This window comes from Thrips palmi, unplaced genomic scaffold (genome assembly GCF_012932325.1).
Source record: "Thrips palmi isolate BJ-2018 unplaced genomic scaffold, TpBJ-2018v1 HiC_scaffold_1, whole genome shotgun sequence".
NCBI lineage: Eukaryota > Metazoa > Arthropoda > Insecta > Thysanoptera > Thripidae > Thrips > Thrips palmi.
The window spans coordinates 349,399-363,612 of NW_023144620.1; the positions used below are offsets into that span (position 1 = coordinate 349,399).

Here is a 14,214-nt window from a genome sequence, read left to right on the forward strand (position 1 = left end):
ACGCTTAACTTAGCCATCGATACATTCAGTCCCAAATGGTAATTCTGAAACGCAAAGGGATGAATTGGATGACGCAACAGGGACGCCAGCGAGGTTAGGTCGCCACGCCGGCCCGGCATCGCCACGCAGCGCTCATTGCACATCGAAATGCGGATTTCGGTGTGAAAATCACAGCGCAGACTTTAATGAAATGTTCCAGTTCAAGTGAACAGGAGAACAAAAGGACTTGACGTGCGATGGCGGCGACGCGTGGTGGCCTGGCCTAGGCTGTGCCACACATAAAGAATGTCGCGAAGGAAAAGTACTAACTGAGGGTTCATCGAAGCTCTCAAATAACGCCCCAGACACATCTAGGGTAATAGAATCACCCGTCACGTTAACAACGTCGATACTACACTCCTCTGACTCTGACTCCATGACGACGCGAGATAGATACACACGACAACACTGACGGACACGGAATGACGCTTCGAGAAGCCTCACGGCGGCGCACGGCAGAGAAGGGGAGGGGGGGGGGTGATTCCGTGCGTAGGGGGTCATTTCAGGTCACCGGAGCCTTGCGCCTGAACTGAGGGTGATTTGGTAGCTAGGGCAATTCAAATTTGTTTTACTAAATGAAGACCATGTCCTCATATGGATAAGTCAATCTTACTTTTGTTTTTCTAGGTTTTGTAAGCTGCTAAAGTGTCGTTTTGTAAGTTCCGTCATGGTCACCAACACCTATAAGACAACATTGGCATGCTGTAGTATATGACTGAGCCACATCAAAAGAAACCTGGCTATTTCACTTACTTCCCTGACTTATTCTTCACAAAATTACGGAAGGTAACCTTTGTATCATCACTTGTTAAACCCGAAACCGCCTATGGGAAAATGTCCACCGTGTGACCATGTGACCTATGCTGCTTTCACAACTGACGGTCTACTGGGGTTCCTTTTCGTTTAAGAACCTCGCGACCACTTGGGATCGAAAGAACATAAAAAACGCTTCCAGAAGCCCGTGCCCGCGGGACCTGGGGCGGTCAAACGACGCTTCCAGGCCGTCAGAATTGTTCAAAACGGTAAGGGTGTAAAAATAGATGTAAATTCCGTTTCGGGCCGTAGGTCCTCCATCTGAGGGAGAAAGTTCCCACAACCTCCGCTGAAAAACGCTAATTTGGATGCTCAAAATGACACCGTCAACAGTTTTTACCTATCTTGTAACCCAGCGGGTCAGGAGACTAAATACTCCGCTTTGTAAATTCCGTAATCTGTAAATTCCGTCATAATTTCTGTAAATTCCGCCGTATTTCATAGGGGATGAAATTAAAAGTCAACTTGTAGCGCTGCCACGCTCAGAGGGATACTGTGGGGTACTATGTATGCCATCTACACCAAATTTAGCCCCTAAAGTTGAACTTTTTTTAAAAAAAAAAATGGTACATCCAAAATGATCCTCTACGCACGGAATCACCCGGGGCTGCACAGGGCGGAGAACGGAAGGGATGCGCGCGCCACTTCCTCGCGCACAAAAGTTTGAATGCGATTTAATGTTTTAGACTTAGAATGAGTTGCGCTGCGGTACAGGGGGTTCCCCCGTCACGGCAAGGTCATCGTCATCATGGAGGGAGCCTCACGCGACCGCCGGCAGCATGATGACGCACTTGTTGGCGGTAAACCTCGTCCCCGACCCAGTCAGAAGCAGACGGTCGACTCGACATCGTTTCGATGTCGAAATCGACGGTCCCTATCGATAGGCTCGTAAGTCCGAGCGGCGGGAACGTAAGAGCGCAAGTCCGTCCGCCCGGGACATACCGTCGTATCTCGCCCGGGTCGCTACGTAGCGTGCTATCGTTGCATCATTCCGTATCTACATAGTACGCTACGTCGCGACCCGGGCGAGATACGACGGTATGTCCCGGGCGGACGGACTTGCGCTCTTACGTTCCCGCCGCTCGGACTTACGAGCCTATCGATAGGGACCGTCGAAATGGTCGTGGATCCGTCGACACTACATTTCGATGTTAATTCGAACATATGTGGACCATTCTTTAATTCATAGAATCTCATTATTTACGTTTGAGGAAGTACCACGGGCATAGGTTACGTATTCTTTCGATCACTTATCAACTTTTAGGAGCAATTTTTTCTTTCGATGTTGAATCGACATAGTTTCGATGTCTCACGCGAAACCAATAATCATCGACTCAGAATCGATGTCGTATTGATGTTGAAGGGTGTTATCACCAGGTTGTCACAGAGTTCAAGTTAAGGCCAGGGACAGGTGAAAAAATGAAGAAGTTTGGTGAAATTGAATGAAATGAGTTCTGGGTGGAAAATGGTCCTTTGGACCTTCCTCTTTCAGGATCTGTCGGGACTTCGACTATCCGGGACCTGGAAGTGCTTAAAATACATCTTTTCGCACACTCCTGCATTTACGACACTTTAGTAAAATTGTCCGTTTTGCCATCAAGGGGGGAGGGGGGGGGGGGTTCTAGCGAAAATCTTGCCATTTTCAAAATGAACCCCATTGTCATAATTTGTTGGGAATATGAAATCATACTTCAAAGAGACTAAGATTTGATTTTTGAAGGCATATGCTAGGTCTTGAACCCAGTCGAATTGTCTTTTTTGGACTGTTTTGGCTTTATTTAGCCGTATCTTGAACAATCCTCTTGCGCATACTATTTTGACGTAAAAGGCTTATCTTCACATTTTGCACTTCTTCGATTCATTTTAAAAAGATTCCAGCATGCCTAGTTCAAAATTTCCATTATATTAGTAATCACATGCTTTTTTCATCTAAGAAGTCACTAAAACTTGTCTATTTTGTACATTGTTGATCAATTTAAGTGAAATGCATGCTTTAGAAGCTTGCCAATGATAATGTAATGGACATTTTCAGTTGTGCATGCTGGGATCTTTTAAAAATGAATCGAAGAAGTGAAAAATATCCAGGTCAACCTTTTACGACAAAATAGTATGCGCAAGGAGATTTTTTTGGCTGAAAATCCATTAAAATCTGTCACCAAACTTTAAACGCCCTTTTCTCCGAAGACATTTTTTTAACATTTGAATGGTCCTGTGCGCATACAGTTTGAAGTGTCGTCAATTATATTTTTTCCACTGACTCAGTAGGTTATTGCGAGGAAACGCAAGTGACAGTTTTGGTATATTCCACCCAGAAGTATGGTTTTGGATATCGGTTTTTACAAAAAAAGGGAAAATCTTTGGTTTTTGAAAAATGTCAAAATTGAAAAGTTGGTATTTTGCTATCAGTGCCGGAAACTAAAATCTGTCACTTGCGTTTGTTCTTTGGACTTAGACGAACAAAAAAATATGTCGGTCAGGTCAATAACCCAAAATGGGAAACGCACAGGAATTTTTTAACAAACACTTAAAAAATTATAAAAAAGCCTGTATCTCAGGAACCGCTTGATATTATGGGATGGGATTTTGGGTGAAATAGTTTATCATCAAGAGTAAGATTTTGACAGAAAATAAGAAGTTTTGGACCAGCAGTTTCTGAGATCATTTTTTCACCTGTCCCTGGCCTTAATCGTTCTTGGCCGGACTGAAATTTGGGGGATAAGAAGTGTTAAGAACTATCACAATGTATGCAGGCTTGAAGTGTACAAAAGGTTTAGCGGTAACGCTTCCAGAAAGTGCTCGTTTTAACAGCGTCTCTAACAGCCTCCTGTAGATGGCGCTAGTAGCGTCATAGCCCGCACAATTATGACAAAAATGACCTATGGGTGAAAAGACTTCAATTTTAAGCTAAAATCTTCATCAACCGATAGGAAAAAATCCGTTAGAACTACTGTTGTGCAATTCATAATCACATTTGCAATTATCGTTGTACCTGCGCTATTTGCATGTCACTCTCGCGTGCAGCTTATGTTCGCCTCCCAACTAGGTAGGGCCAGGGCTCAACAATGCTATCCAAGCGGATCGGTCACGTTGGAGGGGACGCCGGCGGCTGACGGAAGAGTTGATTTTTGATAGACGCTTTATGGTCGAAGTGTCTTTGAAACCGGTTAAATTGACATGGTGAGGAATGATGCCCCATGTACAAATAAATGCTATATCCAGTGGCTCGTTCCAAACTTCTTTTAAGTGGTAACCGGCCTATACAGCTGTATGAATATGAACTATCTGCACTTGATTGCATTTTATTCCGCAGTTAGCTCGATTTCAATGACAATTTCGACATCGATTTCGACATCGAAATTTCTGTCATATTTTCGTCGATGTCGATGTTACCATCGATCTCGACATACGACGTCTAGTCGACGTCGAATCGACCGTCTGCTTCTGACTGGGCGAACGGCGACGTAAGGCATATCCTCTTAAGAGAAGATAGCAGCACAGCACACACTGAGAATGAAAGAGTCATGATCATGACTAAAATTTTGGGTGAGGAATTCTTTATTACCCAAATTTGGGTGAGGAAATTTTCCTCGCCCAAATTTGGGTGAGGAAAGTTTCCTCACCCAAATTTGGGTCATAATTCTATGGAGCTATAAAGGGAGCTGATACACCCTTCCTCACCCAAAATTGGGCGAGGAAGCTTTTCCTCGCCCAAATTGGTCGAGGAAACATTCCTCGCCCAAATTTGGGTGAGAAAGTAAACCTCGCCCAAAATTGGGTATTGATCATGACTTTTTCATTCTCAGTGCAGACAGCACAGCACCGCACCGCACCGCACTACCGCACAGCGGAGCATGGCCGTGCGGTCGTGACGTCACCGCCGACTGACTGCGAATACGAGTGCTGCTATTCGCAGTTCCTTTTCTTTCGTTTCGTTCGGGAGTCGGGAGCGAAGCAAGCTCCTCAAATTTGCTTGAGGGCTGGTTTCTTTGAATTTGAATCATTTCAGTAATGCAAATGTTTGTGCCAAACATAAGACAACTATGGAGCACATCATAGAAAACGTACAAAATGTCGCAGGTGCAGTCATGGCCTACGTGTATGAAGAATTTGTAAATGGTGAGTTTTATTTGTAATGTTTCGGTTTGATTCCAGTGTGCCTAGTGTCTAACTATATATTTGTTTATCTGTTAAAATTCGTCATTCAGAGGAAGATGAAGTGTGGGAGAAAATAACTGTGAACAGACAAGAGTACCTCATGTTAGGGGACGCAGCATTTCGTTTACATTTTCGGATGTCCAAACCTGTGTTTGAGGTAATTTGTGTGCTCAATTTTTTTAAATGCTGCCTCTACTTTTCAAATGTAACAGATTTTGTCATTACAGTTACTTCATCATGAATTGAGAGCTCTACTGGTGGAAAACGGCACTATCGTCAGGGAAAGAACTCCTTTTGGGGAAATTCTGTTGATAGTACTTTGGATACTTGCAACTCCGGATTCTTTTCGTAGCGTGGCTCTGCGATTTGGAGTTCATCCAAGCGAGGCCCACATGCATTATAAGTATGTCATCAGAGGACTTTGTGAGCTTGGTCCAAGGTACATCAGATGGCCCACAGCAAGAAAGGAATCGGACCGAGGCAGCCATTCTCAGGCGCACAGGCTTCCCTGGAGTTGTGCTAATGATGGACGGAAAGCATTTTAGCATAACCCTACCTGTCGAAGATGCGGCTTCGACCAGGAACTATCATCATGGGTATTCAATAAAAGTGCAGGCCGTGTGTGATGAAAATCTTGTAGTACGAGACCTGTATGTTGGGGAAGCTGGCAGTTTGCATGACGCAAGAATTTACAGAAGTCCACTTTGCAGAAGTATCCTGTACAACGAGAACCTTTTCTCTCCTGGACAACATATACCGTAAACCGGGGTAACTTGAGACAGCAAGGGTAACTTGAGACACTTCTGCTTTTCCACCTTTTTGGCCCGCCCTTCTATTCAAAAAATAGGGGGAGGGCCTATGCATTTGCCTTTGTGTCTTTGTGTTGTTGTTGTTGTTGTTGGCGTCTGTGTACAAGGAAGGAGTTGAGCTAGAGTAACCAGATTTGGAGGGTACTTCAGGAGTACCGTCCAAACAAATAATCCGGTGGTGCAAATCCCGTCCGGGTCGCACAAGGGCTGCTGCAGGTGCATCATGGTTTACATGAGCGGGAGGGGGATTTCCGCCATTATTGGTGCTAGCAGGGCACATAGGGGTATTTTTGGAATCGGGGCGACGAGACAAGATGAATGGACCTGGTCCCGACCCCATCGGCCGCTTTTACAAGTTGGCCAAATCAGGATCTTCAAAAAAGGGGGTCGACCGACTAAAAAAATTTATTGCAGATTTCGATTGGTCTCAGCAAGACCTTTTCAACGAGGGGTCGGAAAGGGGGTCCAGGAGCCCGACTTCGTCTATTAGTCACATCAGGATCTTGAAACAAGCTAGGGCCCGCCCTTCCGTCGAACCGAGTTGCCAGCTCCGCTTCGCTGCGCCGGCAACTCGGTTCGACAGGGGGCCGGCCCAGCTTGGCCTGCCGGCGGCCTTTTCTCGGGCCTTCGGCCCTCGCATCAGACCCAACTTGGCCAGTCGAAGGCCCGGGCCTTCGGCCCGCTCGCATCGCACACACCGTGAGCGGGTAAAGCAAAGTTATCGATGTACCATCGTGACTTAGGCCCGCCCTTCTATTAACAATATGCAATAGTCCTTACACTTTTTACTCCAACTGTCCTTAGAATATGCCCATTTCATTTGTCTCTTCGCCCTCATTCCGAAAATACCCATATTTGCAATGCTACTGCAACTCCTTGCAATAGAAGCACAGCAGGAGCGCAAAACGAGTCCGTCGCACTTTTTCCCATAACTCATGAAGGCGGGCTCCTGGACCCCCCTTCCGACCCCTCGTCGAAGAGGTCTTGCCAAGACCTATCCAAAACTTAAGTAAAAATTTTCAGTCGGTCAACCCCCTTTTTTCAAGATCCTGATGTGACTAATAGACGAAGTCGGGCTCCTGGACCCCCTTTCCGACCCCCTTTTGTCTTGCTGAGACCAATCGAAATCTGCAATAAATTTTTTTAGTCGGTCGACCCCCTTTATTGAAGATCCTGATCTGGCCAACTTGTAAAAGCGGCCGATGGGGTCGGGACCAGGTCCATTCATCTTGTCTCGTCGCCCCGATTCCAAAAATACCCCTATGTGGCCTGCTAGCACCAATAATGGCGGAAATCCCCCTCCCGCTCATGTAAACCATGATGCACCTGCAGCAGCCCTTGTGCGACCCGGACGGGATTTGCACCACCGGATTATTTGTTTGGACGGTACTCCTGAAGTACCCTCCAAATCTGGTTACTCTAGCTCAACTCCTTCCTTGTACACAGACGCCAACAACAACAACAACAACAACAACACACACGCCCTCCCCCTATTTTTGGAATAGAAGGGCGGGCCAAAAAGGGGGTCGACCGACTGAAAAATTTTACTTAAGTTTTGGATAGGTCTTGGCAAGACCTCTTCGACGAGGGGTCGGAAGGGAGGTCCAGGAGCCCGCCTTCATGAGTTATGGGAAAAAGTGCGACGGACTCGTTTTGCGCTCCTGCTGTGCCTCTATTGCAAGGAGTTGCAGTAGCATGGCAAATATGGGTATTTTCGGAATGAGGGCGAAGAGACAAATGAAATGGGCATATTCTAAGGACAGTTGGAGTAAAAAGTGTAAGGACTATTGCATATTGTGAATAGAAGGGCGGGCCTCAGTCACGATGGTACATCGATAACTTTGCTTTACCCGCTCACGGTGTGTGTGATGCGAGCGGGCCGAAGGCCCGGGCCTTCGACTTCGACTGTCCAAGTTGGGTCTGATGCGAGGGCCGAAGGCCCGAGAAAAGGCCGCCGGCAGGCCAAGCTGGGCCGGCCTCCTGTCGAACCGAGTTGCCGGCGCAGCGAAGCGGAGCTGGCAACTCGGTTCGACGGAAGGGCGGGCCCTAGCTTGCTTAGACAGTGTAGAGGGTCCCAAGTGGATATGCAGCTTAAAGTTGGAGTGTTTTCTCAACTACTCACGGACCAGATGAGACATAATAAATCTTGAAGTCTCAAAATATGAGGAAATTAATTGCCTTTCCAACGAGCTAAATGTCATTGAAATCGTACAACTTATAGCCCAAGAACCGTCGATTTTTTGAAGAAAAACGACTGTAAAAATAGTTTAAGGATTTTGAGTAAATTTTAAAAGTTGACTGAGACTATATAATTTTGCAGGAATGGACTTGTGTACGTGGAAATAAAGAAAAATGTCTTAGCAGGTGTCAGGGTTGGATGTGAAATGAGAGAATTGCTGCACTTAGTTGACAGAGTTGGATGTGAAATGGGAGAATCGTTGCGCTTCTGAAGTGCCGTTATCCCACAAATTACCAAATGTAACCTTGATGAAAAAATCTTAATATAAGGACCAAAACTCTTCTGATATATTCCACAAGTACTACTTTTCATTGAAAATGAGTTAAATGTCTCAGAAAATCAGTATGGACTGGCAAAAAACCCACTTCCGTGAAAAAGCAAAGTAAAAACTAGATGTGTCTCAAGTTACCCCATATGACGGGGTAACTTGAGACAACTTCAGAGGCCCATTACTCTCATTTTAGGAGACCCCCAAAAAATTCGTGGGGTCCAAACCGAATGTAATCATATGAAATAAAACATAGTTGGGATTCGGGTTGGTGAGAGAAGTTTTGTGGACACACGGTCCAAAAAACGTGAAATATTGTCTCAAGTTACCCCGGTTTACGGTACTTGCTGACTCAGCATATCCACAACAGGACAGAGTAGGATGCGAATGCAATCATTCTCATTGATTGTTATTGATGTCTATTGTTGTGCTTTTTCTGAATGCTGTCTCTCCTCTTCAGGTCATGACCCCTTTTATTAACAATGGTCATCTCACAGATATGCAGAGAAATTACAATCGAAGGTTGTCTCGTAATCGTGTGAAGGTTGAGCATTTGTTTGGCCAAATTGTTATCAAATGGAGACGTGATATGCACCTGCATGTCCGTGATATGGAGTATTGCACGGAGCACGTTGCTTCAACATTTGTGCTGCACAACTTCCGCCTCTATCATGGAGAGGAAGTACCTCATGTAAGTAACTCTGTTCTGTATTAAATTTTACTTTGTAAACACCATCATACTAGTTGTGTATTCTACTGATGTTCAGGGTGACAACAATGAACCTGATGAAGATGACCCTCCTCGAGTTGGTGGTGCACTAGGCGAAATCGAAGAAATCAATCAAGATGATGAAAATGACCCCTATGTTGTGCATGGAGAGGCTGCAGTACTGCTCAGAGATGCTCAAATCATAGGAGAGCAGAAAAGGTGAAACATCTGTAATGAATTGCCCCAGTAAATTGCGTTAGGAATTGTTGTTACACTCGTGGACAAAATTAAAGGAACGTTTTTTTGAGCTGGCCGTAAATACCTTAGTTTTTGTCCGATCTTAACGAAACTTCGTGACGGGCAGCTTTGAAGGGTCCTCTTGGCGCATGGGAAATCGCATTTGCGAGGATTGATGTTTAGGGGTGGTTTCACCCCCGTTAAGGAGGTGGTGCCGAAAAACGCAACTTTTGAAGGGTCCACAGGGGTCGCGGTGGGTTCGAAAATTTTAAAAACCACTCAGGGCGCTTCGTCTTGACGCCCTCTACAAAACGCAACCCCCGCCAGCCCTCTCCGACAAACCCACCCCCTACAACCCCCACCCCCCTCTAAAATCCAGAGTTTTTGACCTACAGCTCTGAAATTGCGCACACGTCCTTCTCTGGACTCCTCTGATGCAGGGAAAGTCCACCCCAGTTCAAAGAGTCCCATAGCCACCCCTTGGAGGGGCGCAACAGATTGTTTGTTTTCAACCCCTTCTGACATGAAGCACTACCGATCATCGGATGGCGATGAAATTCACCATAATCCGTCCTTGGGTGGACAGGATCAATGTCGAAAAGACCCCGTTTCGATAGCTACCCCCTGGCGTGAACAGGGGTGGTTCAAAGTTAGGGGTGCGCAACCCCCGAGCTTAAGGGGGGACCCTGGTGAAAAAATCGCCAAAATTCCAAAAAATAGTATTTTCAAAGTTCATAGATAAAAATGTGCATAGAAGGTTTCAGATTCAACAGGTTGAACCCCTTTAAGCTAAGTGGGTAGTTTCTTTATCATTTCGAAGGAAATAACATTGAGATCAGTTGTCGTTGGCTTCTACGCTCAACTTCACAGCTTTGCTCAGTCGACAAAAAATTTTGTCGTAGAAAGACTTCCTGCGTTCCTGGTTGACACCTACATGAGTCGTCTTGCATGGACTCTATTCAATGATGACTTGTTGACAAATTTTAGTGACGGAATCTTGATATCAGCTCTACTTTTTTTAAAATACATCTAAAAGTTTGAAAAAAGGGAAAAAAATCACTTTTTTTTAAATGTTGAAATTTGAAAACTCATATCTCAGGACAGAAGTTGAATTTGAAAATTCCGTCACTAAAATCTCTCCTATACATCTTTAGGATAACCCAAAAGAATTTTCAAGACTTTCCGTCCCAATGAAAGACGCAGGAAGATTTTTCCCCAACGCTCCAAAAAACACTAAAAAGCCACTTTTCTCAGAGACCGTTCAACATTTTGGATTGAATTTCATTTTGGGAACTCACCATAATGAACCTCATAACTAAGCAAAGTTTCAACTTCCTGGGATTATTTTGAAGCCTACTTGAAAGTTTCACCAGGGTCCCCCCTTAAGGGTTGAAATGTGCCCGCCGCGCTTTCCCTGCGTACAGCACGGCCAGAGGCATCGGCCGCAACCCGCTTGGCTGCAATTTTCGCGTAAAGACACAGTTTACCAATCAAAATGTTCAAATTTCACAAAAAACAACCCCTAAGTTTGGGCCCCTTTGGAGGGTGAACGAGTTGAGCCACGACGGTGGGGGCCGCGTAATCTGAAGCGCGCACGCTTCATTACCAGACCCTCAAAAACTCGGAACTTTCCAATCGCGCGTTCACTGTCAAATCGGTGCGGGATTTCATATCGAACAAACGAAACCGCATGGACACGCACTCTGCGGCTCCCGGAGGTGGGCAGCCCATCGTTCACCGTGTGTCATCCTCCTCGCTTTCCCCTTCGATTTCAGCAATTCCCGAGAATTGGCGCCGCTTCTAATTGATCTCGCAGCAATTATTCTCTCGCAAAACGCCGCAATACGATGAAACCTAACCTAAGAGCAAATTTGCGACGTACCTAAAAAAATGGGTCTGGCAAATTATCCACTTTAACCATAGACGACATTTGGGCCAAATGCAACTGTCGCAAATCAACAAAACTTTCACTGTCACTGTCAGTTGACTGTCGCCTGCCAATGGAGAACGGTTCACTCTCAGTCTTAGATATATCTTTTTCAGGCTTCTGATCTTCCCACTCAAGTGGTTTGACATCATTATCCAGGGTATCCTCATCAATAGAGCATTTCACCATCTCTGAGTCAAGTTCTAAAAATAAAATAATAAAAAAATAATCTAATAGAAGCAGTAGAATGAAAAGTCTCAGTTGCACCAACTTCTATTTACCTGAAGAGGATGTACTTTTCATAGGTATCTTTTTCGCGGACGGCGATACTGTTAAACATAATAACAAAACTGGTATTTGGTATTGATACATGGATCATTAATATGACAAGTGTATAATTCACTTACAAAGGATCTTTTTCTTTGCAGGGGATTTCAAAACATCTTCAGAGACCATCTCACTTCCAACTGCTGTAAAAGGAACATAAATGTGAAATTTTATAACTTTAATTGAAAGGTCTCATAAAAGAGCGAATCTTACCCAAGGCCATTTCTCCCTGATCAGTTACGAAGAAGTAATACGGATCCACCTGTGCACCATTCTGTGGCGGCACTTGGTTCTCTATGAATATGTCAGCAACTTTGTTGAGAACATTGATATCTGCCAAACAAAGATTGAAGTACAAATATGAAACAAACACAACAAACAAGTGGAAAGCGTAGAGGGTGAAGCGAGAGCAGCTCTAATTACGCATTGGGCTCGGTACTAATCTTTCATGTGGTCCACATAAACCGCCGGGAACTCCACGTAGTAATTACCGACATTCGAAGTGAAACCTACCACAAACTGGCTTACTTCAAAGCACTCCATGAGGAAGCCTTATTATGACTATAAAAATAGATACGGAGAATATTAGACTATATTTGTCAACAGAACATAGCCAACTGACAGCTGTCACATTTGGTGAAAACTATCAATACTGCCACAAAATGACACTTTCATTAATTCGATATATTGCATTCCTCGCAAATCAAATATATAATCTAACATAATATCACCTGTAGTTCTAATTCATTCACAAAATTCACAAACTCTTGCAACAAGCCGCTCGAAAGTCGAAAGTCCATGAACCCGCGAAAACGAACCGAACGAAACGAAAGAAAGGGAACTGCGAATAGCAGCACTCGTATTCGCAGTCAGTCGGCGGTGACGTCACGACCGCACGGCCATGCTCCGCTGTGCGGTAGTGCGGTGCGGTGCTGTCTGTGCTGTGCTGCTATCTTCTCTTAAGAGGATATGCCTGTAGTCCCATTGCCCACCGCTAGATGACGCGCTGCGCGCTGCCTGCGCGGCCCGGCCCGGCGCGGTTCCCCCCCCCCCCCTCCCCCACTCCCGGCGGCGGCGCGAACATTCAAACGCGGCACGGAGCGAGCCCCGGACGGTCCCACGGCACAGAGCGTTCCCGGACTCGTCGCGGCGGACAAGACCAGACCTGCTTAGGTTGACTTAGGTTAGGCTCGACCAAGGTGGCGGCTTAGGTTGGGTTAGGCCCGCCCAAGATGGCCGCCCCTTAGGTTAGGTTGGGTTAGGCCCGCCCAAGATGGCGGCTCAGGGGGAGGGGAGGGGGATGTTACAATGTGGGACCAAGATGGCGGCTGTTACAATGTGTCACCTTTACTACTAGTCTTTGTGGTCAGAGTCGGCGTCCAACTGGCGTCGTAATGCCGTCGTGCTGCCATCGTCTTTGGGTCGCAAAAAAGTTCGTTTTTGGGACGCCAGTCGCACACCAGTACGACGTCGCCTTTTCAGCGCGAAAAGTGTCGGGCGACCGACAAAACAAACAGAAGCGGCCGGGCGTGAGTCGAACCCAGAACTCTCACGTCGAATGTTGGTGCCCGAACCCGCTGGGCCAGAGCGACTTCGTTGAAGGCGACGGGACCGCAGCCCTAGTCTACTTGACTCGACCCACCATGGCACGGGCGACAGAGTATCTCTTTTGCTATGTTTCTTTCGCCACGAGCAACTGCAGATAGCCGACGGCCAACAGATTTACAATGCATGACATCTAATTTAAACGTGGATTTGATATCGGTTCATCTCGTGCGCACCGCATGTGATGGCTGGTGATGGCCAGAAAGAAATAGATGGATGCTCTGTCGCCCGTGGCCGTGGCTCAACTTGTACAGTTTTAATCGCCGAAAAATATCTAAAAATCTCATTCAACGAACGTTAATGAAAGCAGATGATACTCGTTTGGTTTTCTTATGCGGGGTAGTATGGGGGCTCATTCCAAAGATAGTATTTAAAATTGTGTCTGAATCAAAATACATTGACTTAATACATAGATCCGAGCGAGCTGGCCAGTGTTGGTTGGCAGCCGTGCCGAGCTGTGGCCTGCACCGGCCGCCGCCGAGCCCGAGCGCCCCGGGCCGGGCCGAATCGGGAGGCATTGTTGCGCGAAATTCCGCGCAGACTGCGAGCCTCACAGAGCCTCACGCCTAACTCACTATCCCGCCCCGGCAGCCAGCCCCTTTTATATTGTTAGGATACACTTTTGGTTTCTAGACTCTCGAGTAAAAGCAAGCTGACACCTTCATGCGTTTTGAATTGTTCTAGGAATGTTGAGAGGTAGTAAAGGTATCATCTGCTAAAAAACGGCGAAAATCAGGTTTTTTTGCAGGCAGATCACTTCTGTCTTGAAGAAAGGGGAGTCTGGGGGGCGGAGACCCCCAGCCTGGACAAGCGGAACGCGCCCCCCAGCACGCAACACGTTAGAAGTAACCGACGATGGACGGGCCATTGCCTGCCGAAGGCAGGCTAGCGCCGCAGGCCAAGGTAGGTACGCCAGGCGCGGATTGGAGGAACAGGCAGCGGGACATCGCGAAGCCTGTTACAAGACGCGGTCTGGCGTAAACCTACCTTGTTGTAAATATACGAAGAGCTTCGTAAATTAACGAAGGAACCGTTGGCAATTTTTTTGCCGAAGGATCCGTCGGTTATTCCGGAAAATTTTTTACA

The 14,214-nt window shown here is 46.2% G+C and overlaps 1 pseudogene; it reads left to right on the forward strand.

Annotated features, from left to right (window-relative positions):
• The first annotated feature begins 4,937 nt into the window (after positions 1-4,937).
• LOC117642814 lies at positions 4,938-11,391 on the forward strand (annotated as a pseudogene).
• The last annotated feature ends 2,823 nt before the right edge of the window (positions 11,392-14,214 follow it).